The sequence below is a fragment of the Pseudoliparis swirei genome, chromosome 7, assembly GCF_029220125.1.
Source record: "Pseudoliparis swirei isolate HS2019 ecotype Mariana Trench chromosome 7, NWPU_hadal_v1, whole genome shotgun sequence".
In the NCBI taxonomy this organism is placed as follows: Eukaryota; Metazoa; Chordata; class Actinopteri; order Perciformes; family Liparidae; genus Pseudoliparis; species Pseudoliparis swirei.
The window spans coordinates 28,007,799-28,020,511 of record NC_079394.1 but is presented as its reverse complement, the minus strand read 5'-3'; the positions used below and the strand labels follow the sequence as shown (position 1 = coordinate 28,020,511).

Below are 12,713 nucleotides of genomic sequence, written 5' to 3'. Positions count from 1 at the left end.
TTACATTAAGATCATATTGGGCTCTTATCTTTATTTATAATTCAGTGAACCCACCTCAGAGTCTTCAGTCTACAACGTGGACTCTCCAGAAAACCAGTCAGCAGCTTCACTCCTGAATCCTGCAGCTTGTTCCAGCTCAGATCCAGTTCTCTGAGACTGGAGGGGTTTGACTTCAGAGCTGATCCCAGAGAAGAACAGCCTTCCTCTGTGATCCAACAGTCTGACAGTCTGTAAACACACAAAACAACACACAGAGTTTATTATATCAATACACAATGAATCATTATTGACATCATGAACACGAGTGGCTTTCACTTTGGTTTCATCTTCTTCTGTAAACAGACATTTAGTTAAAATCCCGTCAGTGAAAGAAGAAGAAAAGATGACAGAAACAATCTGTTCATCATCCAATCAGATGAGTTCATGTTTTAATGTGAACTCCACTTCACTTCCTGCAGCTGGTAGCAGACGTGTAGAAGCAGCTTACGGCCGGAGGATTCATGACTTCAGAGAGAAGATGAACCTGATCACAAGGATCACAACAAGTTTCATTTCAACACTTCTTTCATTTAAATGGATACATGTTTGGTTCTTTATGTGTGAATAAATAACTCTTTTTATGAGGAACATTGACTCACTCAAATATATATATATATATCTAATATTAATAAAGTATGGTACATATAGTATACTCATCAATACTCTCTGTGTCTCTCTGAGTTACATTCTGTAGGTGAAGGACAGGGGGCCCCTGACCCTGTGGCCCCTGACCCTTTGGCCCCTGATCCTTTAGCCCCTGACCCTTTAGGCCCTGACCCTGTGGCCCCCTGACACTTTGGCCCCTGACCCTTGACCCCTGGACCTTTGACCTCTGACCCTTTGGACCCTGACCCTGTGGCCCCTGACCCTTGGCCCCTGACCCTGTGGCCCCTGGCTCTGTCCCATAGGCCTGTTCAGTAATCCATCAGCAGCATGAAGCCAGACAAGTGTCATGATTGTATATCAGGTATAATTAAAATCCTTGAGGTCCAGTTAGAGCAGGGGTGTCCAAAGTCCGGCCCGCGGTCAGATTTCATACGGCCCGCGACATCGGTCATATAATGTGTTATTTCTGGCCCGCCAGATCTGTCAGAATAAATCAATCATAAAAGCTTAAAAGACGTAATTCCTCCTTTCTAATGTATCTGGCTCTGCATCCGTGGCGTGAACCCTTCTCCAAACCTATTTGCCATGGCGACGGCAAAAAAAAGGAGAAAAGTTGACAGTGAGGGCCGCCGCTTTCAGGAGCGGTGGGAATTACTAGTGTTTCCCCTCCCATGAGAACAGGGTGGGGGTCCGCCCCACTGAAATGTTCTCTATAGCGCCAGATTACAACATAAGTAATGTCAGGTTGTTTTATTCAACTAAACGGTCGTATGTTATTGATCGTATCTACACAGCAGCATGTCATTTCTGTCTCTACATGGTGGCGTTCACACTTCTCCTGGCTCTCGGTATCGCAGCTATCGCGCACAGCTGAACAGGTGCGCACTTGAGCGCGCTCAACCAGCCGGCAGAGAGCGTCCAATATGTCGCGGGAACAGCAAACCGACACCTCTGCGTTCCCACGGTGGTGAAGACACGTTGTCTCAGTAGCTCTCTGCTCCGGGTTCAAGAGCAGAGGCGAGCGAGGCGAGGGAAATGCATTCTTTTATTTCAAGACCTTGTTTGAGAACTTCACATATTACAAACTACACGGACATAAAACTAAGTCATTAATAAATAAAGAGCGAAATGACTGTCGCCGACTTTCGTGTAAATGTGTACATTACGACGTTAACCGGTTACGCTGCGCGACGAGATTCTTGGAGACTTGCCAGGTGTTACCTCTCAGCGTTCCAGCTGTTGCCCTTCAAAACAAGAGCTCAACATTGAGCTTTATGGAGAGTGGCCGTATCAAGCCTGCAACCCCGTTTTAAAAAGAGGTGTAGTGGAAAGCCCATTTTATCACACATAGAAAAAAACGTAATGACTCAGACATATCTGTACTTGTTTTGTTTTTCAAAGGTTGCGCGTTATTGTTATTTTGAAAAGATATGCAGTGTCAATAACACTCAGTAAACTCTTTATGCCCAAATATTTGATCTTATTTTGTTTAATTTTTCACAGGTTGCACTTTATTGATATTATCTTGAAAAGGTATTCAGTGCAAAAAAGGTTAATTGCAACGTTATGTAACTCATAGAAATGTAAGGTATTCTATATACAGCTTTTTCATTGTTATCTGACTGAATGAAAGGCAGACTTGGTTATATTATATGTGGTTACATTGTCATTTAAAAAATAAAAGTAATTGTGACAGTAAAAATAAATTGTTTTATAACAGTGTATTTTCATGTAACTTTTGTGGTTTAAAAAATGTCTAAAGGAACTATTGGCCCACGGGCATCTTTACTTTATCACAATTGGCCCTCATTGCAAAAAGTTTGGACACCCCTGAGTTAGAGAGAGTTTCCTCACTAAAGGTCAGAACATCAATGTCAGATATGCGCTCTATGATTTTGTGTCATATGCATAGAAGTAGCCAACAGTTGTATTAACGTGTGTATGTAGTAAACAACTGACTGTCAAGTTAAATAAAGAAAACTAAACTGAATAACATCTACAAAATATTTATCATTACAGATTTCAAAATGAACTGGATTAATTATGAATAATAAATACTCTAATAATAAATACATTATCTTCACTTATTTAAAGTGAAATAAAGGTTGGATTTGAAAAAGAATCTGGTTATGAAACCATTTGTTTCAGCTCATTTCTCTCTGTTCACATCATTGATCATCAGTTAATTCATGTTACATTAAGATCATATTGGGCTCTTATCTTTATTTATAATTCAGTGAACCCACCTCAGAGTCTCCAGTCTACAACGTGGATTCTCCAGAAAACCAGTCAGCAGCTTCACTCCTGAATCCAGCAGGTCGTTGTCACTCAGATCCAGTTCTCTGAGACTGGAGGGGTTTGACTTCAGAGCTGATCCCAGAGAAGAACAGCCTTCCTCTGTGATCCAACACCATGACAGACTGTAAACACACAAAACAACACACAGAGTTTATTATATCAATACACAATGAATCATTATTGACATCATGAACACGAGTGGCTTTCACTTTGGTTTCATCTTCTTCTGTAAACAGACATTTAGTTAAAATCCCGTCAGTGAAAGAAGAAGAAAAGATGACAGAAACAATCTGTTCATCATCCAATGAGATGAGTTCATGTTTTAATGTGAACTCCACTTCACAAGGTTTCCTGCAGCTGGTAGCAGACGTGTAGAAGCAGCTTACGGCCGGAGGATTCATGACTTCAGAGAAGATGAACCTGATCACAAGGATCACAACAAGTTTCATTTCAACACTTATTTCATTTAAATGGATAAATGTTTGGTTCTTTATGTGTGAATAAATAACTCTTTTTATGAGGAACATTGACTCACTCAAGTATATATAATATATATGTAATATTAATAAAGTATGGTACATATAGTATACTCATCAATACTCTCTGTGTCTCTCTGAGTTACATTCTGTAGGTGAAGGACAGGGGGCCCCTGACCCTGTGGCCCCTGACCCTTTGGCCCCTGACCCTGTGGCCCCTGACCCTCTGGCCCTTGACACTTTGGCCCCTGACCCTGTGGCCCCTGACACTTTTAGCCCCTGACTCTTTGGCCCCTGACCCTGTGGCCCCTGACAATTTTAGCCCCTGACCCTTTGGCCCCTGACCTTTTAGCCCATGTCCCTTTGGCCCTTGACACTTTGGCCCCTGACCCTGTGGCCCCTGACCCTTGGCCCCTGACCCTGTGGCCCCTGGCTCTGTCCCATAGGCCTGTTCAGTAATCCATCAGCAGCATGAAGCCAGACAAGTGTCATGATTGTATATCAGGTATAATTAAAATCCTTGAGGTCCAGTTAGAGAGTTTCCTCACTAAAGGTCAGAACATCAATGTCAGATATGCGCTCTATGATTTTGTGCCATATGCATTGAAGTAGCCAACAGTTGTATTAACGTGTGTATGTAGTAAACAACTGACTGTCAAGTTAAATGAAGAAAACTAAACTGAATAACATCTACAACATATTTATTATTACAGATTTCCTATTGAACTGGATTAATCATGAATATTACATACTATAATAACAAATACTATATCTTCCCTTATTTAAAGTAAAATAAAGTTTGTATTTAAAACAGAAAGCTTTTGAAAAATGTGACTTTAAAGCCCCATTATGTAGTTTTTCCCTTTTAGCACCCCCTTCAGTTTTTGAGGTATTTAACGTTTACTTCAGTGTCGTAAATACCCAGTTACGATAGATGCAGCCTCGCATACACTTGTATTGAGTTGGGATCATGTGTTGTTCTGTATTCTAATTATAATAATTATTATTATTTGTATGTGTCACGGGTTATAAAAGGTGACGAGGGGGAGGTGACGCAAGTTTTTTGTTTGTTTGGAGCGCACTGACAGGCGCGCTCCAAACATGCTGATGGAAATGTCACTCTTGCCTGTCTTGCCTGTCTTCAAAACTTGAGAGCCCTGCTAATACGAAGACTGCGCAGGAACACTGAACTGGGCCAGCACCTACCGGACTAGGGTGAAGGAGCGCGGGGATTGAACGCGGCGCCTCGCCATGTTTCCGCCTGGTCGGTCAGCTGTTTGCCGGCTTTTGGGGGGAGGGGGTGTGTGCGCGTGCAGTCATTTACTTTTGTTTTGGGGGACTGCAAAGACTTTGGGGACTGTCGGGATCCGGGGATTATACTTTGAGTGGGTTTGATTGTTTGTAGTGTATGTGTTCATTTTGGGGGTTTGCAGATGCATTGAATTTGATTTAATATAATAACATTTGGGTTTCATATATCGACTGTTTTTCTTTTCGACCATTTGAGCAGAGAGAGTTAACACCAGAATTGCAGATCCGCCCATTCCTTTTTTTTTTTAGCGTGGTACCTTTTCCCTTGATTGAGTTGCTAAGGGTAATTGTTCCAACATAACCAAAAGAATGACAACATTTAGTTTAGTTGAAATACGATCGCGTTTTCAGCCGATATACGTTGTTTTCTAAATGTTTGAATGTGGAGTACGTGTGATCGAATACAATATTGTTGACAACACCAAAAAGCTACATAAAAATGCTACCCTTATCCTGTAGCTGCGAGCGTGGACTGGCACTATATGACATTGCGTAATCACTGCCAGAAAGCAGGTGGAAGTACATCCGCCCGGGCGGCGGCTCCAGAATCCTACATAGCGGAGTTATTTCCCCACAGACCCCCGATGGCAATGGCGGAGCCGCAAATCGCCATATTAAAAGTCATTGTCATTTTCAAGCTGTTATTTTAAGGTACAATTGTTACATAATGTTACTTTAAATAAAGGACTTCATCTTATAAAAAATATTTATCTGCAATAATTTTCCTGCAGCTTTAAATTCAGTTTCTTCAGGCGTCAAGCGATGTCAATCAAAAGAGCCAAGATATTATATTCTTGTTCTCTGAAAGGAGAAATGTGTGTGCAGGGACTCCATCTGGTTATGAAACCATTTGTTTCAGCTCATTTCTCTCTGTTCACATCAGTGATCATCAGTTAATTCATGTTACATTAAGATCATATTGGGCTCTTATCTTTATTTATAATTCAGTGAACCCACCTCAGAGTCTCCAGGCTACAATGTGGACTCTCCAGTCCAGCAGAGAGGAGCTTCACTCCTGAGTCCTGCAGCTGGTTGAAGCTCAGATCCAGTTCTCTCAGACTGGAGCACTGGGAGCTGAGGACTGAGGACAGAGCTCCACAGCTTCTCTCTGTGAGGTTACAGTCCTTCAGCCTAAGGGAGGAACAGAGATTAATACAAACAACATGTTTAATCAAAGTAAAACATCAATCCATTTCATAATGTTAACGTATCCATACAGAGCTTTGTTGGAGGCTTTGACCACCGGCATCAGCCTCAGAAGAGCCTCCTCTGAAGCAGAGTATTTCTTCAGGTCAAACACCTCCAGATCTTCTTCTGATGACAGTAAGATGAAGACCAGAGCTGACCACTGAGCAGGAGACAGTTCATCTGTGGAGAGACGTCCTGATCTCAGGGCCTGTTGGATCTCCTCCACCAGAGAACCATCGTTCAGTTCATTCAGACAGTGGAACAGATTGATGCTTTTCTCTGGAGACATCCTCACTGATCTTCTTCTTGATGTACTGGACTGTTTCCTGATTGGCCTGTGAGCTACTTCCTGTCTGTGTCAGCAGACCTTGCAGAAGACTCTGATTGGTCTCCAGGGAAAGACCCAGGAGGAAGCGGAGGAACAAGTCCAGGTGTCCATTTGGACTCTGTAAGGCCTTGTCCACAGCACTCTGGTAGAGATGTTTGAGTTTAGCTCTCAATACTTTAGCCAGACCAAGGCCTTTAGCTCCTGGTTGTTTGTCTGCCATCAGGTTGACACCAGAGTTGCTGAAGGTCAGATGGACATGAAGAGCAGCCAGAAACTCCTGAACACTCAGATGGACGAAGCAGAACACCTGGTCCTGGTACAGTCCTCTCTCCTCTCTAAAGATCTGTGTGAACACTCCTGAGTACACTGAGGCTGCTCTGATATCGATGCCACACTCGGTCAGGTCGCATTCATAGAAGATCAGGTTCCCTTTCTGCAGCTGATCAAAAGCCAGTCTTCCCAGAGACTCAGTCATCTTCCTGCTCTCTGGACTCCAGTGTGGATCCGTTGCAGCTCCTCCATCAAACTTGACCATCTTCACTTTGGACTGAACCACCAGGAAGTGGATGTACATCTCAGTCATGGTATTGGGCAGCTTTCCTCCTCTGTGGTCTACAACACGTCCTCCAAAACTGTAGCAGTGATCCAGCAGAAGACTGGGATGTGGCACATGATGTGGAGGCTCTGGGAGGTCTTGATGTGGGAGATGATCCTGCTGGCCTGCTCCTCATCCCTGAACCTCTTCCTGAAGTAGTCCTCCTTCTGGGGGTCAGTGAACCCTCTGACCTCTGTCACCAAGCCAACACAGTCAGGAGGGATCTGATTGGCTGCTGCAGGTCTTGTGGTTATCCAGAGGCGAGCAGAGGAAGCAGTTTCCCTGAAGAGGTTTGTCAGCAGCACATGCACTGAGGTGGACTCTGTGACATCAGTCAGGACCTCATTGTTGAGGAAGTCCAGAGGAAGTCGACACTCATCCAGACCGTCAAAGATGAACACAACCTGGAACTCTTCAAACCTGCAGATTCCTGCTTCTTTGGTTTCAGTGAAGAAGTGATGGATAAGTTGCACCAAGCTGAACTTCTTCTCTTTCAGCACATTCAGCTCTCTGAACGTGAATGGAAACAGGAAGTGGATGTCCTGGTTGGCTTTGTCTTCAGCCCAGTCCAGAGTGAACTTCTGTGTTAGGACTGTTTTCCCAGCCACTCCCTTCGTCATCACTGTTCTGATTGGCTCCTCTCTTCCAGGCGAGGCTTTGAAGAGGTCTTCTTGTCTGATGGGTGTTTCTGGTCTGTGTGGTTTCCTGGATGCTGTTTCAATCTGTCTGACCTCATGCTCCTCGTTGACCTCTGCAGTCCCTCCCTCTGTGATGTAGAGCTCTGTGTAGATCTGGTTCAGGAGGGTTTGGTTTCCTGCTTTAGGGATCCCCTCAAACACACACTGGAACTTCTTCTTCAGGTTAGACTTGAGTTCATGTTGGGCTGCAGGCACACAAGTTTCTGGAATGACAACAATCACAGATGAACTTACTGAGTGGTGGTCTTCTGTTTCATTGTAAAGTCTTTAAAATCCTCTTACTGCTGTGAAGACAGTCAGCCAGCTCCTCCTGCTCCATTCTCCTCAAGAAGTTTAGTGTGATCTTCAGAAATGCTTCCCTGCTGCTCCTCATCTGCTCTTCATCCTCACCGTCCAACACCTCCTCATCTTCCTTCTGACCCGCAGGGCCTTCTGGGTGATCTGGATTTAGGGCCTTTTGCATCTTCTTCAGCTCGCTCTTCATAAAGCTGACAATGTTCTTCTCAAGCAGCTGAAACCAAACAATAAAAGTATATTTAATGTTTTTAAATATTTTAAATGGTGTTTTGAGGCCGATTCAAAGCTATCTCCTAAATTTAAGTTTTTAGCTTTCATTTTACATCAAAACCGTACAAGTTTGTATTTTATGAGGATTGTTTTATTATTATTTTCTGAAAAGTGTTTAACCTAATCTGTGAACATCGTGTTAATGTAGATTGTAAATGCTTTCTGGGAAAACATTTTGTAAATCTAATCCAATAATACCAACTGACAATGAAAAACAAGCACAATTCTCCATCTTCAATTAAAGACCATAAAGTCTTGAGTGTCTAGATGTTGACATCAGAGGTCAGAGGAGGTTTAATACATACGGGTCAGGTAGGAATTTAGCTTTAATCCATGTTTCATCAAGTTAGGGCCGGGAATCCCGAAATAACGCAGAATCAAGGAATATTCATACCTGCAAACTTGCCACCTTTCGGTGAAATTCGCCGTTTTGAAATCAAAATAGGTCATCCACGTGAATCGTGTGGATCCGAAGAGTTTTTGTTTTTAGGGGGGGGGGGGGGGGGGGGGGGTCAACTGGCCAGCTGCCGTTGAGATTGCAGTGAGACGCGGAGAAAATGTGATGTGGTGATCTTCGTAATAAAACATCTTTGATGGGACGTGTTGAGTCTCGGCCAATCAGCATTAAGATGTCTACAGCGTTTGGGGGGTTCGGGTTAGATACTAACAAGGTATCCGTACATTAACAACGATATGATTTTGCATATTTTTAGTATCGATACTTCTTTAAAGCTGCTCCGTGTCAAGCTGTCTGCACACACTGCTCTGCGCAGCGCTCACAGTGAGAGACGTCAAGTGGCGGAGCTTTTGAGTCTTCGGCTTTAAAAATAAAGAAAAATAAAGAGATGCCAGAAGTGAAATGTTTCAGTTCTTTGTCTCCAATGCAGACAGTCTGTAAAGTGATGTAACTCTACAGCTGCTCATCCTGATGAACTCTGTATCATCTGGTCAGATTCAGACTGAAGGCCTCTTTGCGTATAATCAATGCTATGATGGCTCCATGTAGTTTCATTCATATCTTGCTGTGGGCTAATACTAATATGACTGCCATTTGTTAAGTGTTGAGAAAGTTGGTAAAAAGTGAACCATACAGATGTTTTATTCATTAATATTATAGATAAATATACCAGTCTCGTATTTATGGTATCGTATTGAATTCTGGTATCAGTATCATGATATTTATGGCAGGTATCGTATAGAAGTTATAATGTTAGTATCGTGACAACCAGGTAGAGGCAGAACAGACTCAAGGAAAAGTCCTTGAGTCCTTTAACCATATTATATATAATGACAATGTATATTTGTTATTACTATTATTATAGGGCTTAGTCAGAGCGGAGGACCTTTTGTTCTTAAACTGTTTATTAATATTTTTTAGATTTGTGGTCACTTTTTCACCCCTCATGAGTTTGCAGGTATGAATATTGAAACTTCTCCAATCAAACAATTCCTGAGATTCCTTTTTGTGCTTGCAAGCTTGGCGGTGATTAGCGAGTCAGTGCCACACACAAAAGCTCCACAAGTGAGTTCATTCCTACAGATAAATAACTCAGCCGTTTAAATGATATTAGGCCTGAAGGTGAGACATAGAGGGCGTGGCCTCTTTGATTGACAGGTGGACGTCTCCTCTGTTGCTCCACCTGGTCGTCTAATCTCCATCAACGATCCAACTCTTTGACCATCTCTACATGTTATACAGTCTCTGACTCACACACCTTAAATATGGGGTCCAGGTCTCCTGGGATCACTTGGGATGTCTGTTGCTCAACTCTTTGGAGAAAACAAAAGTACAAGTTGTATATTATGTTTAGTGCTGTGAAAAATAACGCGTTAACTCAGTTAATTCAATTACAGGTTTAACTAGTTGTTTTTTTAAAACGCATTTAACGCATGCGCAGAATGAGCTTCCAATCTGTCTGTTGTTGGTCGTCGGGACGAAAAAAAAGTCACTTGCAAAATCAGCTTCCAATACACCACTTCAATCTGAACTATATCCGCTCTCATGCAGATGGTCTGTTCATCGGTAATGATCCTTCCGCAGGTTCACCTACGGAAACCTTGTTACGACTTTTACTTCCTGTAGATCAGGGGTCTCAACACGTCGATCGCGACTTGCCAGTCGATCGCGGCGTAGTGTTGGTAGATCGCATGACATTAAAAAGATTGGCCCGCCCCCTGACATGTTCTCTAGAGCACGTCTTTGTTCTTTTATTAAACTAAACGCCTTCTGTTGTTGATCGTATCTCCACAGCAGCATGTCATTTCTGTCTCTTAGCGTTGCGTTAACACTTATCGATCTCGTCGCGCCACGAGCTCCGTGGCGCATCGGGACCGAGCAAAAAAAGTCACTTGTCAATCTGTCCACCTGTCCGGGCGGTGAGGTTTCAGCTTTGCAGCGGTGTCCCGCCGTCCCTTTCATCACGGCCCAGTTCATGAAGAAAACCCACACAGTCAGTTTGCCTCAGCAGCTGCTAGAGGAAGACTAGAGGCCTTTAGATTGTATCATGGTGGAGTTAATGGTTGACAAACAAGAAAAATGTTTTGTTTAACCTCCTGTTACCTTTACATTTACTAACATATTTTACCCTCGGGGTCAATTTGACCCCAGCAATTAAAACCTCCAGAAAATTATTAGAATTAATATTGCTTCCCAAGTTTAAGTGTGAGGTACTTTATGTTTGTTTGTTGACTACCTAAATAGCCCTTTAAATAAATAAAAAAGTTGATATTTCTTATATGTTTGACACAGTGAAAAACAGCCTGGGGTCAAATTGACCCCAAAGAACACCGACATTACACATTGAATGGGGTCAAATTGACCCGAAAAGTAACAGGAGGGTTAAACATTCTGTTTAGGATGAAGATGTATTAATGTTCCATATGGAAGAAAACTGCTAAATAACTGCTGAGTTGCAGCACCCATTGTATAGAAGAATGTATAAATGTATATATCCGTCTTTTGTCATAAATCTCTATGTTCTCACAAAATATACCGAGAATATCGGTAATATGTGATTAATCATGATTAATCCACAAAAACCTGTGATTAACCCGATTAAAAATTTTAATCGTTTCACAGCCCTAATTATGTTCTGTCTTCAGGAATCCTGAAGTCAAAGGTAAAGGAGGGTCTGACCTCTGCTGATGGATCCTAATAGAAACATAGTCGCCTAATGAAAGCTCACCTGAGCTCAACAGACTGAACTCCATCTTTGAAATCATCAGGGATCAACATAGACCGGTCACTCTTCAGGGACACACAGCTGGGTCCAGGTCCAGATCCAGGTCCAGATCCAGGTCCAGCTCGAGGAGAGTCATCTCTCTGCTGATGGATCCTGACAGAAACACAGGGTTGATTCACATGTTCAGTAAAATTCTGACAGATTTAGTTTATTTTGGTTGTAAAAGCTTACCTAACAGACTGAACTCCATCTTTGAAACGTATGTGCCTTTCTATAGAGCAGTCACTCTTCAGGGACACACAGCTGGGTCCAGGTCCAGGTCCAGGTCCAGTTCCCGGTCCCGGTCCAGGTCCAGGTGAGTCTGGTCTGCTCAACACAACACACTCAGAGCTTAGAGGGTGAGTCATGACGGAGGAGTGGCGTGCCATGGAGAACGGTCCTGGCCTCACCTCTGAGCTTTGGTCTGGCTGTCATGTTCCCCACACAGAGAGGTTTTAGAGGGAGGGACTCCCTCCTCTCTGTCCTCCCACTGATGCATAGCAGAGTCCACACCTTCACACACACACCTGCTGCACAACACTCACGTCACAGGACACACACACTGCAACAGAAGCTGTCAAACCGGTTCAGACGCACATTTCATTCACGAGTCAAACTCAAGTTGCTTCAAGGTTTTAGCACTTATTTTATTATAAGACGTGAACATCTTCATCAAATCACTGTCCTTTAGCTCAGATATAAATGAGAGAGAATTATTACACCTGAAAGCAAAATAAATGATCAGCCAATCAGCATCAGGAACCATTTCTACCGTCCAGTTAAAGAGAGAAAGATCCTGATGATCCAACATGTCCAGATTCCTCTGGTCAGATTCTCACCTGCTGAACTGACCTCAGGTCAGTTTACGGACACGTTCACCGTCTGTGTGGAGGAACCTCTGGAGAGAAGAAGCTGCTCATGTCTTCCCCTCAGTCCTGGTGTGTGTGTGTGTGTGTGTGTGTGTGTGTGCATTTGAACTGAGGATGCGTGTGGTCACGCCCCTCATCTCTTGACGTCACAACCAGTCCAACCGGTGGAGTCAGAAGTGAATGATTATGGGCGTGTTTGTTCTCGTTCAGCACTCCCAGAATTCCCTTCTGCTCTCACACGTTCACAAACAGCTGCTGTTGTATCTGTGACTGTCCACCAGCTCCAGCCTCTGATCCTCTTCTCTCCCGGAGAAGAAGACCATGACTCAGTTCCTCTGATGAGCTGCAGCTCTGCACATTTCACTGAGAAGGATCAGGAACTGAATTCAGTTTGTTTGATACTGCCCAAAATCACAAATTACCACTTTGCTTCAGAGGGCTTTACAACCTGTACACATACGACATCCCTGACCTTTGACCTTGAAAAACTGAAGAAAACTGATGAAAAAAGGGAAGA

General features: G+C 43.2%; 2 pseudogenes; one reads left to right on the top strand and one right to left on the bottom strand.

Moving 5' to 3' along the window:
- Positions 1-12,713, top strand: part of LOC130196709 (zinc phosphodiesterase ELAC protein 1-like) — a 146,843-nt pseudogene that overhangs the window by 128,226 nt on the left and 5,904 nt on the right.
- Positions 6,079-11,898, bottom strand: LOC130196688 (protein NLRC3-like; annotated as a pseudogene).